We start from the raw sequence: 16,152 nt of genomic DNA, 5'->3' as shown, positions 1-16,152 counted from the left end.
TATTACAGGAACCAGTGTGTCTGACTCATCTACTTTTGCTCTGCCCATCATTCTAACTGGCTTAGTCATTTGTTTTCCAAGGCAGTGACAAATGAGACTGTAAACGCTAGGAGGGCAGGGATTTTTGTCGGTTTTGTCAGCTGATACTTCCTTGGCAGTAAGAACAGAATCAGAGTATCTGTCCAATGGTGTTCTGTCCAATATTCTCTGCAACTGGGCGAGAGCCCTGTCCCTCCCTATTAAATCACAGCTCGGCTACTTCATGCTTGAGCTCCCAAAGAGGGGGGATTTTGCAACCCCTGGCTTAAGTGCAACCACAGATCATTTGTTGTAAATGGATACTGTAAATAACTGATAAGATTTCTTGTAGGAATCTATGTATTCTTTCTGTGATCTTGTTTCCACGAGTTATGGGCTTAGCACCCTATTTTTACCTGACAAGGTGAATGCCTACCTTGTTTCCTATTCGATTATAAACGCCTTCAAACTTGTTATCACGGCACATTGGTTGAATCAAGCCAAAAAGGGAAATGTTAGCTCAGTGCCTAATCTTGGGAGGTTCTCCAAGCTGAGCTCCACCTGGACAGGAAGACAGGGAGTAACTGTTTTAAATTCCCTCATGTTGCTCGGCAAATCACAGGAATTAAGTGACTCTGTCCCATCTGAATTGTAATATTTCTTTTGGGTTAGCATTCTGCCCAAGTTACAAGAGTTTTGTGGACAACCTGACATTTCCAATAAGGGTCAGGGAGCCACTGAGTCCATGATAGGCAAACGGTTCTTGCCAAGGCCTAATTCAAGACAAGTTCAAACGTTTAAGAGCCATTTTTTAGAAATTCAAAATGAAACCCTATTGGCAGAAGGGGGAGATTAAAAATACAAAATGTATGGGCGGGGCGCCTGGGTGGCTCAGTGGGTTAAAGCCTCTGCCTTCGGCTCAGGTCATGATCCTGGTGTCCTGGGATCGAGCCCCACATCGGGCTCTCTGCTCCGTGGGGAACCTGCTTCCTCCTCTCTCTCTCTGCCTACTTGTGATCTCTGTCTGTCAAATGAATAAATAAAATCTTTAAAAAAAAAAAAATACAAAATGTAACCCTGACTTACTCACATGTAGAATTTAAGAAACAAAACAAAGGAGAACAAAGGGAGGGAGGCAAATCAAGAAACAGACCGGTAACTTTAGGGAACACCCTGATGGTCACCAGAGGGCAGGGGGGGTGGCGGGATGCGGGGTTAGGTGATGGGGCTTCAGGAGCGCACTTGTGGCGAGCTCTGGGTATGGAAGCATTGAATCACTATACTATACAGCTGAAACTAACAGAACACTGTATGTTAACTGCACTGGCACAATATATTAAAAAATAATGTAAACCTGAGATGTGAGAGAAAGTGAGGGAAGCAGTATGCCCTTTTGTTCCCTTCTGTAAAGTCTGATTATTTTAGAGGTAATTTTGAACATTCAAATCTGGAAAAAGCAGCAAATAAAGAAGGTGCCATTCTAATGCATAAAGATCTGGGTAGAAATGCAGGCTTTCCCCCTAACTGGCCCCGTAATCTGGTAGGAGCGGCCTCCTGGGTCTCCAGTTTCTACCTGCCCTCCCCAAACACCTCAGTTGCTACCACAGCACTCTCCCCCCACCCTGGCCCCCAGTCCTGGTCACACTGTGTGTTCTGTTGGTGGTCACCTCCAGGGTCCTACACGTTTGCTTTTTCCGCTTGTCCCACTTGACACACTTTTGTTTAAAATTAGCTCAGGAAATGTACAAAGGACAAAATACAAATATAGTTTGTATCATATATGCTATGGTTGCAACTATGAGTTTTAAAAAATTCATTTAAGATTACTGACGGTTCCTTCTTCTGACTTTCTATTGCTCACATAGCTTCATTCATCAATATATCTGGTGGGCTTGGAAGAGTTGGGGAGAAGTATCGTTTAGAAACTCTTGAGACAATTACATGGGAAGTCAAGTCATATGAATGCAAGTCTTTGTAGTCCCACCACAACGCCAAAACAGATACTCCATATCATACTGCATCAGCAGAAAACCCAGCATACTGCATTTCACTGTCGCCATCAAGGACTCGCATTTTGTCTCAGAGTAGAGCAGAAGTCCCAGCATGAGAGCCAGAACTACGAATAAAAAGCAGATGTGTATCAAAGATAGACCTTCGGGGAGTCTATTTGCATGCAGACCAAGAAGCCTCAAGGGCAGTAACTCACACTAAGGAAAAGATGAATCAGGATGGACGAGTTTAGTTTCTCCCCAGGACTTTACAAACTAATGGGGAGGAAATGGCATCAGCTGAGCCACAGAATCACAGTTTTTATTACAATTGCAAGGGGGACCTGGGAAAATGTAAGTTAGATGTTATTAGAACAGTTCAGATTTTCTGGAAATATTTTATGATCCCAGGCAGATAAAGCACCACAGACTGAGAAAGCACTTAATCCCCAAATAATGCTCCAAGTGTGTCATTTTCGCCATCCAGAAACCTTCCATGAGCCAATCAGGCAATCCCTATAAAAAGTTTCAAACTCTTTGACCTAGATCCTTCTTCCGGGAAACTATCTGATGGATAGAAACCAAAATATGGGGGAAGTTCACTTCACTTCACTTCACTTCACTTCTTCACTTCACTTCACTTCACAGTGATGTTCAAAGCAGGGTAATTTGCAACATCAAAAAAAAAAAAAATGATGCCACCACCACCTACTGCCTTCAGTACATGATGGAACTCCCACTAACCCTCAATACAGATGCACATTCAGGCTTGACTTCTTCCTGGGGCTCAGATGAGATAATAGAGATAAGCGTCTAATAAACATTTGTAAATCCCTCTACTATTTCAAAAGCATAAGTACACAAAAATCTTATATTTGTAAAGTAAAGGGAAAGAGAAAAGAAAAGGATCAAGTGTTCTAAAGGCACGTGCACACCTGTGTGTTGCAAACCCCTAGTGCAGGGAGCCCTGACCTAGTTAGTTAGCCAAAGACCGTCAGTGGCAGACAACGGAGCAATTGTCAGAGGCTCGATAGCCAGCTGCCACTCCCAGTCACACTGGCCACAGCACTGAATCCCACAGTGAAACTGACCACCAGCCTCTTCTCTAGCCTTACTGTTCCAGATCTCAGCTTAACAGGGTCAGAAATAAAACATTTAGAATGCCTTGAGTATGATGGTTGCTTGATATGTGTTTAGTGAATTATATTACTAGAGCAAGAGTCTGGAACACATAAGTGCTCAGTAAATGGAACTGTTATTCATATCATCATCATCATTGTTAAATGAGAAATGAGCTCCTTAAAGTTTATATAGTTTTCAACTCCCATGATGATCCTCTCAGAGAAAACCAAAGCTCACGGAAGTTGGTACTTTGCCGGTGTTCATAGTGCCAGCAAATGCTGGAGTGGGACTTGACTGCCGCCATCCTGAGGCTCCTTCCCCTTGAAAAGGCTGGAATTTTATAACAATGCCCCTGAGCCTTCTCTCTGTCATGGACATGATTCCCAACATCCAGTCCATCCCAAGTGGTTAATCAAAATCACAGCAATCCTGTTGGGACTGCCAGTCATGGGCTGATTTAAGGAAAGGGCTGTGACCCCCTCTTTGCCAGGGACAAGGAAGTCTTCCGGGAGCTTCTGGGAAAGATTCGCTCACTACTGAGAAGACACGAAGATGCCGCTTCTCCCCCCATCCCCCAGCGGATGTTCCTGTCTCCATGTGATTCTTCGAACAACTGAAGCCATCTGGAGACCATGAGGGCAATCAGGTTGAGAATGAAATGAACACATGGCAGGGACGGAGCCAAAAGAATCACAGAGAAGTAAAGCCAGAGCCCAGGACGTTCTGCTAACTGAAGAAATCCTTTTCCTTACCAGTGCCGTCAGTCCAGCTTGGAGTTTTTGTTCCGTACACCCCAGAACAGCCTGCCTGAGTCACTGTCCGCACAGGCCACTCGCCTAGGCCTGGCACACATATTATGTCCCCCAGCAGTAGCTCCAGATCTTCACATGTGGGGCATCTAAGCTTACCTCGGATCTAATTTTGATTTCCTGCAACCCTGAATGGGCAGAAGAGCAAAGCCGACCGTGGTATGCACAGCTGTACAAAGGGAGCACGCGATGCTGGTTCCCATCACATAGCTAACTACAGAAGCCCCACTGAGCCCCACTCAAGTTCTGGCCCCTCTCCCATGACCCCCACCCCCACAAAGCACAACAAAGCTCAACAGCTGGAAGCCTGATGATCCTCAGTTTCTTCCCCGCCCACTGTGCCACTCACTCCCAGAGAGGAGAACGAGGAGGGAGAAGGAGGAGGAGGTTTCATCAGAGCACACATTCCTTTCTTTGCAGGGTGATAAAAGACGATTTGGCTAAAGCATCCAAAGTTACTTTGAAAGGTGTTGTTTTGCCAACTCATACTTGCAAGTCATTTTTTTCAAAAACTACAGTGCAAGATGGGAGCGATCCAACCATTCTGTGACTTGCCCTGTTGGGAGCAGGCGGTGGTATTTTTTGCATGCCAGAGATCAGCCTTCTGTGTCCTTCCCTAGAACCACATCATACTTGGGTTGTAGCTTTCTAAAATCCAGACCGGTCCTTAGGGCTACTGGGCACCACCCTCCAACAAGAGGCAGGGTCTAGTCAACATAGGCCCAACATTCTGTAGATCTCAGCCTCAACCTTGACCTCGTCACATCCCATAAGATTCACCTCCATTCAGTTCAGCCATGTACTCCCAAAGCCATCAACCAATGATCACCTGTGCCAATCCTCACTTCTGAAAACTAGAGCGGATATGAGATGTCCCAAACCACAACCTTCTATCCTTCACAATTCCCTAACTCCTACCGCACCTGGTTTCCAACCTCTCTGAGCTCCCAGGCCCCTGGCCTCTCCCTCTCCTCCCATCCCCTCAGCTTGCCTGCACTTCAGAGGCTAGAGCTCCTTCTCCATCATGTCACTTGCTCTCTTTCTGACACCCCCATTCCTTCCAAGCCACCAGTCCCCAATTTTGAATCCACTCAGACCATCCAAACATTTCCGTTCCTATAACTGGTAAGGCAAGTTCTGCCAGAGCAGATCTCTCAACCTTGCAAAGCAATGGCACAATTATGATTTCCAACACAAACCAAGTGCTTGGAATGACTCAGCAACAATATTTCTACCTATTCCATTTGCACATTGCTTATTCAAAATAAGTACTTCATGTTACCCCACAGCAGGATGGTGGACAGCGTTGAAGGCATCCTGGTCCTGCCTCCGGGCGGCTGTTCAACCTCAGGCCAGAGGCTTCCCCCATCTGGGCTGCCGTTGCCTCACTTACAACATTAGGAAAATAACTCCGTCCTCTCATGACTGTTGCTAGAACTCAGAGACTTCACATGGGGCAGTAGTTTGAACAATGCTTAGAACATACAAAGCGCCCCCGAAAATGCCAGTTACTGTTTTATAGAGAAAATGTGGGCTGTTTTTACTCCATTTTTTTTCCCTTTCAGCTTATTCGTCCATTTCTTCCCTATCCACATGCACCCTTCATCCCTTTTGTTCCTTTGGCAAAGAAAGAGGTTTCCCTTCGCATTTGATTTCTCAGGGTAGTGTCCCCTCTTCTACATTCTGTATTTTGAACCTAGACCTTCAGCTTATAAATTTCCTCAATATCTGTCACCTTGAAAGCGAGAAGGAGAAATGTGAGAGAGGAAAGAAGGGAAGAGAACTCAAGCCAAGGGGAGAAAGTCCCCTTCACCCCTACCACCCGGGAAGAAAGCCCCCTTCACCCCTACTGCCCTTTCAGCTGCCCCCAATTACTTTCTTCCCTTCACAAACCCAGCCTCCTGAGGACCTGTCCACACTGACTGTGTCCTCATCCCTTTTCTCACTCCCACCTCAGCAGAATGGAATTTGCATCCTACCTCCCCTACACACCGCTCAAGCTGTTGTAGACACCAATGACTCCTAATTGCCAATAATAACTCTGCCATCCCTAATTAACTGGCTTCTCTGTAGCACTTGGCACTCTCTCTCATTATTGAAACTTTCTTCCTTGAAAGAAACTTTCTTCCAGAGTCTCGCCTGTTTATCCCCCCCCCCCCCCCCCCACCCCCGCCCAAAGACCTATGCTTCTTACTTTCTTTTGCTAGAGCCTTCTTTCTCTGGCCACTCATTAGATGTCGTGTCATTTACTCATTCATTCAACAAACATACTGGACACTTACCATATCTCAGGTAGCATGACAGCTGCTGCGAGCAGCTGAGTAGGGACAGCTGAAGCACAACCCCAAGAGGCACTATTCACAGTGAGACACAATTACGCAGACATATGAATAGCGCTTTCTGGAATTGTGCAAGGATTTTATCTCTGACCCATCTCACGTCTCCTTATAAACACTCTACTTGGGTGATCATTTCCAAACACAGGACTTAAGCCATGAACAATGGCAGTGACACTGTAAATAAGACGTAGTCTCTGCCCTCACAGTTGCTCTAGAAAAAGATCGGCATGTAACTAGAGTGGAAAAAGGAGGGTACAGTGACAAAGATGTGCCCTGGGTATAATGTGAACACACCCTAGTTATTCTCCACAATTTTTTGACCCATTTCACACTTCATTCTTTACATGTTTCTCAGGTAATTACATCCAATTATGTCTTGTTCATCCAATCCTGTCATGTTCAACTGAGCCTATTAGCTGATAATGCCCACATTTTGGACTGCTCTCCTAGAATATCAAATTGCCTACCAGACCTCTCCACCACATAACCTGTAAGGGCACCAAGCACAAAGACTATAAATATGAATAAAGCAGAAGTCTTACCATGAGGCATGAACCTTACTCCCCAGGCACCATTTCAACAGACCACTCGTTTGTCACCCTCTTGGACCTTTCTTCAAGCCTCATTCAGAAATGTTTGAAGCACAAGCTAATTTTATCACCAAAACCCCATTCCCACCCCCACTCCTCAGTTTAAAAGCCTTCAAGGAGTACTCTTGGCAGCTAAAGCAAAACTGAAACTCCTTAGTGCGGTCCACGAAGACCCTAAATGATCTTGCTCCCGCCGGTTCTTCTGGTCTTATCTGGCATGGAGCCATACACACGCCCTGCGGGTCAGCCATCCCTAACCACCCTGGGGAGCCACGCAGGTCTTTCAGTCCACAGTGTTACTTTCCCACCTCAGTGCCTTTGTACATGTTGTGCCTGGTGCCTAGACCGCCCTTCCTCAGGGGGTTCACCACATGAGTTTCTACACTTCCTTAATGGCTTGGCCAACCCAGGCAGCATTTAGACCCTCTGGCTTTGAACTAAAGCAGGGACTCATCACAATGCCATGGTAACTCGTCTGCCTAGGAGACAAGTAATCTGCCTCCCCTAGGAGATTGCAAGCCTTTGGGTAAGACCCCATCTATTCTCTGTGGGCCTTCAGCACCAGACAGTGTCTAGCACGTGCTGGGGACTCAGCAAACATTTGCCTGATGAAGAGGTAAACTCCCTGAGTTATTTTAACATTGCTTAAGCACAATATGTTTTTATTAGGGCCTTTAAAAGTAATTAATTCTATTCCATCTAATTCAAAAGGCTCTTCCCACCTTAAAACTATTAAAACTTAAAAAAAAAAAACTTGAAACTTTGCCTTAATGTAGCCTGTATCTGCAGCCAATTAGGTATATGATCATACAAGAATTTCTAAAGAAAGCAGAATGTGCCAGAACAATTCTGAGAGACCAATTCAGATGCATCAGCTATTCAATGTCTTTTGAAATTTCTTTTAGTTTTTGAAGTTTTATTTATTCATTTATTTACCCAGTACACTCTACATTGGGCATGAAGCCCAACACAGGGCTTGAACTCAGCACTCTGAGATCAAGACCTGAGCTGAGATCAAGAGTCAAACACTTAACTGACTTAGCCACCCAGGTGCCCCCCCACTTTCATTTGAAATTTTAATTACACCTTCATCTGTAATAAAATTAAAACATAGGGTTGTCTACAATTTTTCTTTTCTGAATGTGGAAGAAGTCAACTGAGAGAAGTAAAAACAAGAGGAAAAAAATGTGTGGTGCTTAATTTTTTGATACAAGTCACTCTCAACTTTCCCCACCCCCATACCATGCCTGCTTTATCTTTAGAACCCCCTAACTATTAAGTAAAATATATTTGCCAGTGTTTTGTTATGAGCATTTATTTATTCTTTATCAGGGTACTCTGACTTCTCCTAAGAGGGTTTATAAATTATGTTAATACACTGTTGCCTGTTGAGACTTGTAACACATTTGCTAAACAGCTGGCCAACACTGAAGGCAAAGTCTGTGTCAATGACACAAAATAAAACTTCAGACCTTTGTGGCACGGGGACTTACCTGGGGGTCACACTGGGACCTTACCCAGAACCTAGTAGTCACCACTCTAGCCCCACAAGGGAAAATGAAGACATGGCAGGGGGGATGTCTGGATTTTAAAAAATCAAGAAACTGTAATGCTTCTTAACAAATCACTGCATGCCAAAAATACCGCAATGGCTCTCTCACTACCAAATCCATGAGGCAAACCACTCAAGTTTATCTTCTCATTCTGGACATCAGTACACATATAGAAGGAGCCCTCAAAGAGAAACTTCTTTGGCTGGCTTCCACAGCCTATGCTCTGACCCTACCCCACACCCCCGCCTACCCACATATACACTCGTGCTCCAATTCTTTCGACAGTTATGCCCGAGCATATGTGGGGAAATAGCAAACTAAAGAGGGAACTTCGCTGACCAAAGTGTGAGTACAGAGAGTACCTGACCTAGCACCGCCATTCCTCAGGATTTCATCTTTGACCCACCTCACGTCTCTCCATCAACACCCTCCTGGCGTGATTACTTCCACACACACAGGACTTAAACTGAGTCTCTATGCTAATGACTTCCAATCTAGGCTTCTTGCCCAGAATATCTAATCACTCATTTGATGCTCTCTCTGCACAGGCACAGAGGATATAAAGTTAATAAGACCAATGTCTTCCCATGCTTTTTCAACACAGGTGCACGGTAGTATTTTGAAACAATTAGGAGCTACCAGAATGACATAAACCAAATTTGGCAGAGAAAGGGAAGCAGAAACTTATAACCATGTGGCCTAATCATTCACAAACTTGTTTTCACCAAGAAATCCCTTGTTCAGAGAAAATCTTACTTGGAAACCCAAAATGTGAAATCAAGACCAGCACAGCACTCAGATTGCCAAAGAGATCACCAAAAGGAACCCCAAGCTGGATGTAGGACATCTTTCCCCACACCGTCCCCATGCCCTTCATGTCCCGAGACTCCTTGAAACCCACAGAAATCCACAAAACACAGTTCAGACTGATCAAGATCCATGAAAGTGCTACATTTATTTATAGATTTTATGTATTTATTTATTTGTCAGAGAGAGAAGCAGGCTCCCCGCCAAGCAAGGAGCCCCATGCGGAACTCGATCCCAGGACACTGGGATCATGACCTGAGCCGAAGGCAGAGGCTTAACCAACTGAGCCACCCAGGTGCCCCAGAAGTACTACATTTAATACAAAAATCAACAGTGAAAACACATTAGGGGACAGCTAACTGGTAACAGAGGGTGAGAATTCCCACTACTGTTGAAAGTAAAATAAGACTAAATGTCATTAAAAATAAGATCAGTTCTGGGATGCCTGGGTGGCTCGACTGGTTAAGCATCTGCCTTGGGCTCATGTCATGATCCCAGGGTCCTTGCTCAGTGGGGAGCCTGCTTCTCCCTCTGCCTGCCGATTCTCCTGCTTGTGCATACTCTTTCTCTCTCTGACATATAAATGTATAAAATCTTAAAAAAAAAAAAACTAAGATCAGTTCTAAGAAGTCCACTAGATCAGTGTTTTCATGTTGTCTATCATCTTACCACATTTTCTCAAAGACGGTAAAAACATTTGTACCTTAAAGTTACTTGTGGAAAAGCCCAAGTGCCAATTCTTTCTAGATCCGTTTTAGTAGAGTTCAACCATCTTCTACGGCCGTCCATTCCACAGGTAAGGAGTAGCAGCCTGCTTATTGATGTTGTTCTTTCTCTTTTTAACTTCACTGTCTTTTGCAGGGTGTGGTTTGAGATAAAATTTACCCTTTTACTCATCCTAAAGACTACAATTTGGTGATTTTTTAGTGTACTCACATGTTATAAAGCCATCACTGCCATCTAATTCTAGAATAAAGCCATCATCCCCAAAAGAAACCATGTACCATTGTCAGTCACTCTCCACTTTCCCCACCCCCATACCATGCCAGCCACCAATCTACTTTTTGTCTCTGTGGATTTGCCTACATTGGACATATCACACAATATGTGATCTTTTGTATCTGGCTTCTATCACTCAGTGTAATGTTTTCATGGTTCATCCACACTGTAGCATGTGTTGACATCGTTTTTTAGAAATGACTCACTTTTATGGGCCTATAGGGCGATCCATTTAGTTTTTATAGAAAAAACATTCTTCGGCACTTACATTATATCATTTTATGTAATATTTCATTAAATTGCAAAATTACAATAGCACATACCGGTGGTAGGCTAGTGATAAACAGAACTATGAGCAAACACGACTATGAGCATGGCCCTGAGCTGATAAAAGCAAAGTACACCAATTCATTGTGATGACAGCTACTTCCCACAGCGGCCTTTGTGCTGAGGAGCGACCAGGAAGGGTTCCGGAGGGAAGAAGAGTAATGGCTAACCCTGAGTTGGGTTGTTGGTTTTTTTTAAGATTTATTCATTTATTTTAGAGAGAGAGTGGGTGGAGAGGTAAGAGAGAGAGAGAGAATTCTGAAGTAGACTCCCCACTGAGCGTTGAGCCCAACACTGGGCTCGAGGTGGGGCTCCACCCTACCACCCCAAGATCATGACCCGAGCCCAAACCAAGGGGCAGCCATTTAACCAACTGAGCCACGCAGGTGCCCTGAGTTGTTGTAGCGTCGGTCAGTATGCCATTATCCAAGATGGAGAGGGAAGCATGCAGAGGGTGTAGAAACGGTCAGGGTTCATTACACAACCCAACACAGCCTTACCTGGCCCCCCAAAAGGAAGTCCTCCATAGGTCTTCAAAGAAAAAAACCAGAGATAGGTTCCCATAAAGACAGATATACCCTTCTACTTCTAGAAAGCTTTACCAAATTGTCTGTCAAGGAGAAGCTCAAACATGTCCTCTCTATAAAGTCTTCCCTAAACCCTGATTATTTATAGTGACTGTATGCTTTCTCTCCTCCCTTTTAATTTCCAGAGTACTTATCTACCTCATGGAGCTCATAACCCGGATGACAGCCAGTCATATAACATCTTTTTTTTCCCATACCTGGCTGAAAGCTACCTCGGAGGCAGGTTCTGTGTCTTTGCCTTGCCTGCTGCCAGAGCATAGAAAAAAAAAAAAAAAAAGGTGCTCAAAACACAATCTTTATACCAATATTCAATAAGGAGAAATTCACTAAGCATTTATTATTTATTTATTAAGTAAAGAAGGAGCATATTAAATAATTAGTTTATTTAGGCATTTCCTACCTGGCTAGAGCAACTCAGCCCACTCATCAACACGGGGTCAAAGAAGAGGGAAAGGAGGGATGAGCTTAGGGATGAGCATCTGATGGGGAGAAGCAGGGAGCAACTGAAGAAGATCAACGAGTCCGGGTGCCTAGCAGCCATCAAAAATCATGACTCTCCTCCAAGGGCTTCACAGAGACCACTTTCAAATAGGACATTGTTAGATAATGACACTTCCTGATGTCCTTTGATGGAGAAGAAATTAAAAACAGACAGAAAATCTTTGTACTCAAAATCTCCCAACGTCAAATGTGGATTTGGTTTTTCCCCAATTAAATTGTTATACCATACCACTTTAATGGGTGAGTTTTGAGATATCCTACAAAGGTCCTTATAAGCAAATAGCTTCCAAATTAGCGATTTTTAAAAGCAAACCAATAGGGTAGGTAAGGAATGCATAAACAACCCCAAAGTCTGCACTGAATACTTTTTTTGGCTGTATATGACTGAAAAACTGCCAAGTTCATTTTGATAAGCCTTTGTTAAAAACAATAAACATGCCTAAGCTTGCAAACCATGCTGTTTTGAAGAAAAAAGCAGTTGAGGGAATTAGAAAATGCTTAAAGCTGGAATGTCTGAATAAAACCTTTCATGGTAACGGATTTACCAAGAAGTCACAACACTGTGAAGCCTAGGAATATGGAGAGTAGTGGAGGACAAAATGTAAAGTGAGAAAAAATGAAAGCAGAACACCATCTGCATAAATAAGTAAGCAGCTACATCTTACCCACTGGTACCATTACAATAGCAATACGACCACGGGCACACTAACGCTAGTGAGAAAACGAACCCTCCCATGCTTCATTAAGTTTAATGTCACCACAATGATGTCCCTGCACTAAAGGAAATATAATTTAAGGGACTCCGAATGAACATACATAAAATAACCAAATGTGGCACCTGCTCTTCGCGGGAGGATATCCTTTCAAAGAAGTCAAAGTAATTTATCTGAATTCCCTTCTTTGTTTTCAGTGATTATAAAATCAGCAGGATCAGGGGATTGGAAGGAAGAGAATCTGGAACATTTAAGTTCATTTCCCTTCTTTAGGCAAAACCAAAATTCTTTTCTATCTGCCAAGCAAAATCCAGAAACATTCTAATGAATGAATTATAACTTGAGCTCCACAGGAATAAATCTTTTTGCTGCATTCACGGATGATCCCAAATGCCCAGAACAGCACTGGGCACACAGTAGTCACTGCAGAATACGGCAGGTAAATAAAGAGCTCTGTTAAAAACTGAGAAATGTAAAAAAGTATGCAATGCCTAAAATGCTAAAGAAGTCAGCTTAAAGTCCCTTACTCAGCTCTGTTATAAGGTCATGGTGTTAATCACAACACACAAATGATCCTCATAGAAACCCCTTTTCTCAAGTTGGCTCCAAAGTCATACGTTACAACTTTTACTCCAACTAATCATCACCAGCGGGAGCTGAGATTCCAGGGAGAGATGCGGGTAAATTTAGTACACCCGCTTTGATTTGTTTTCTTTTCTGGATGTTCACCTAGGATGTATCTGAATATTCATCACTGTTCAAGAAGAATGTAAATATTATTTAAATTTAAAGGTTTGTATTTTTTTAAATTGTACTACAGAAGTAGTTTGGCTAAATCAACCTCTCATTTATTTCAAAATTCCACCAGTTAAAATAAATAAATAAAAAATAAGAACAGGAATATAATTATAGGTGATTCTAGTTTCATCATTTTTGTTCAAAATGCCTAGCAACAATATGCTTTGCGAGTGTCACCAAGTGGGAAAGAGAAGGCATGGACTGTGGTGTTGGCTCCATCACCAATGAACAATGTGAGTTTAGCCAATCTTTGCCAATGGGAATCCCGGCTTCCTGGCTCGCCAGGGGAAGGGTTTGAATAGATGATCTCTAAAACCCTTTTCAATTTTTAAGATCCTGCCATTACATGACCAAATCCAGTCACTCAGTTACTATTCCTTATTTTCACTGTTTATTTCTTTAACAGACAGACGTTGGGCACCTCAGGAGGGTCAGACACCCTTGGCTTAGTTCGGCAGGACATTGGTGGAGGGAGAGTGAGACAAACTGCAGGGTCCATTGATGATTTTATCTTTTTTTTTTTTTTTTAAGATTTTACTTATCTATTTGACAGAATGAGAGAGAGAGCAGAAGCAAGGGGAGTGGGAGAGGGTGAAGCAGGCTCCCCGCTGCTCAAGGAGCCAGATGCTGGGCTTGATCCCAGGACTCTGTGAACACGACCTGAGCTGAAATCAGACACCCAATGTACTGAACCACCCAGGCCACCCCCCCTTGATGATTTTAAAGCTAGTGATCTCAGAAATCCGTGGAGACAGTGTGTTTCTAAATTTGTCAGGCCTTGTCTTTCTTCCTGGGCTAAGCCGGCGGCAGCTTCAGAGTACCGAGATCTCAGCAAAGAAGCAAACAGGACGGACGAATTAGAGTCCCATCAGAATGGAATGGTTTAACCAGTGTTCTGGTAGGTTCCATCCGACTCAACATTAAAAAAAAAAGAAAGAAAAAAAGTTGTAAGATGGTCAGAAAGCTGAATTGTGAAAACGGAAGGCTAACCAAATGGCCCCACTACTTAATGGAATCATGCTTTAGAATTTTGCTTGTCAACACTTGTCCCTGAGTTTGCACTACAGGGATCACACGGCCTTCCTTAAGGACAAGAAAGAGCTGAGAAATTAAGTTCAGTCATTTGAGAGTTTTGAAAGCTAGTTGGTGTGCTGTTAGTACACTGTACACGAGAAATAAATATTATTACCTAAGCAGAAGAAGATTAAGAAAAAGGAAAAAAGTCACTGAAAGCCCAATCCAGCAGGAAAGCAGTCTCTATAACACCGGGAAATCTACCTTTGGAAAGCACAGGAGATGGGTATCAAAGCCGCTTCCTTTCCAGCCACCTGCCCAGAAACAGCTGGAGCGCGGGCCCAACGCCGACAGAGAGCACATGTCTGTCCCTCTAATCCAATCCCAACATGCGCCCCGAAGAACCCGGCTGGGGTGGGGGGGTTCCGGCTCCCGGGGCGCTGGGGCCGCGGGAGCCACCGAGCGCCCTCCGCAAGCTGCACCACGCCCAGCCTGAGGCCGCCCCGCCAAGCTGCATGCCCCGGGTCCCCTCGAGCCCCCACGCCGCCGGGGAACGGGGAGAGGGACAGCCGCTCGCGGGAGGCTGCGCCCCGGACAGCCCCGCCCGACCGGTGCCCGCGCCCCCCAGCACGCCCCGGGCGCGCAGTCCCCCCCTCTCCCGGCCCCCGCCCGGTCCCGCCGCGTCCTCACCTCGCGTGGATCGCTGTATCCCGGGCGGCGGCGCGCGGACATGCCCCGAGGGCGCACCCACCGGGCCGACTCCCCGTGCCGTGGCCCCTTCCCGGGCCCCAGCCGCCGCAGTCCGCGCTTCCGAGGGGCGGGGAGCGCTCGGGGCGGAGGCGCCGGCGGGGCTGGGGCCGGGGGCCCCGCGGGCAGCGCGGGAGGAGGAGAGCGTCGCCGGGAAGCGCCCAGAGCGCGGCCTGCGAAACGCCCCCGCGGGTCCACCCCCGCCCCGCCAGCGCTGCCGTGGACTCCGGGGTGGGCGAAAGGGGTTTATCCCTGGGATCCGCTCTCCCGGCCGAGGCTTGGCGCGGGGGCGGAGGGACACCTCGCGGTTATGCAATGGGTCGGCCCGCTGGGTTCCCAGCCACCTCGCCCCGGCACCTCCCTCGTCTCCGCGGGGTCCGCCTTGACCCTTATCAGCAGTGCGCGCCCCTGACCGAGGCGAGCAGAGGTGGTCGGGCGTTCGCAAAAGAACTTTCCCCTGAAGGGTCGACTAGCAACGTCTGGAGAAGGAATTCAAGGACTCCCTTAGACGTAGCTGGCAGGGATGCTGCCGGCCGCTCCTTCCAGGTCACAGCGCACGACCCCGAGTCCCCGGAGTGTTAGTTAAAAGCGTTGTCTCTGGGAGTTAGGTGGACCTGGATCCAACGCTCCTGAAAAGCTTGTGACCTTGAGCAAGTTAAGTCCCTCGGCCTCAGTTTCTTCATCTGTGAAATGAGAATAATAATAGTCCGCTTCAGGTGTTCGCCGAGAGGACACAATGAAAGGAAGTGCAGGCGCCGGTCATGTCACACGCCCCCCGGTCGACGTTACTGCTGTTGGTTGTGTGGCGGCTCGTCCCCATTCCTCAAATGTTGCCTTAAAGGCGGCGGTGTCAATGACCTAGGGAGAGAGCTTCCCGGGTTTGCCCAGAAGTACCCCGCGTAAGGCAGATTCTAGGCTAACCTTCCTGTAAATCAGTCTGTCAGAAGCAGGTTCTCCGAATTGTCTGTCTGATTCCCGTTTCTTGGGGTCTACACCCTTGCCACTCAGCGGCATCTTTGTCATGTGCGAGCTTGCTAGAAACGCGGAATCTGGGGCTCACCCCCGGCACCTTTAGAACACGGTCTGTGTCTTAACAAGAATCCCTCGGTGATTTAGTCGCTGGTACATCAAAGTTTCCGTAAGAGTTGAATTTCTTGGAAAATCTTAAAAAGGGGCTGCAAAGCTACTGAGCAGTAGCCATATAATACTTTAGGATATTTTAAAAATAGACTAGGAAACC

At 45.6% G+C, this 16,152-nt stretch overlaps 1 protein-coding gene across 1 annotated transcript in view; it reads right to left on the bottom strand.

Annotated features, from left to right (window-relative positions):
* SLC16A12 (solute carrier family 16 member 12) overlaps window positions 1-15,118 on the bottom strand; it is a 68,548-nt gene extending 53,430 nt beyond the window's left edge. Inside the window, exon 1 of the mRNA XM_032836874.1 lies at window positions 14,856-15,118. The gene's annotated coding sequence lies outside the window, so the exon portion shown is untranslated. The remainder of the gene's footprint in view (window positions 1-14,855) is intronic.
* Between the last annotated feature and the right edge of the window lie 1,034 nt (window positions 15,119-16,152).

Source organism: Lontra canadensis, unplaced genomic scaffold (genome assembly GCF_010015895.1).
Source record: "Lontra canadensis isolate GAN:19392208 unplaced genomic scaffold, GSC_riverotter_1.0 scaffold3, whole genome shotgun sequence".
Taxonomy (NCBI): Eukaryota; Metazoa; Chordata; class Mammalia; order Carnivora; family Mustelidae; genus Lontra; species Lontra canadensis.
The sequence above is the reverse complement of the archived record's forward strand: the minus strand, read 5'-3'. Positions and strand labels throughout refer to the sequence as shown.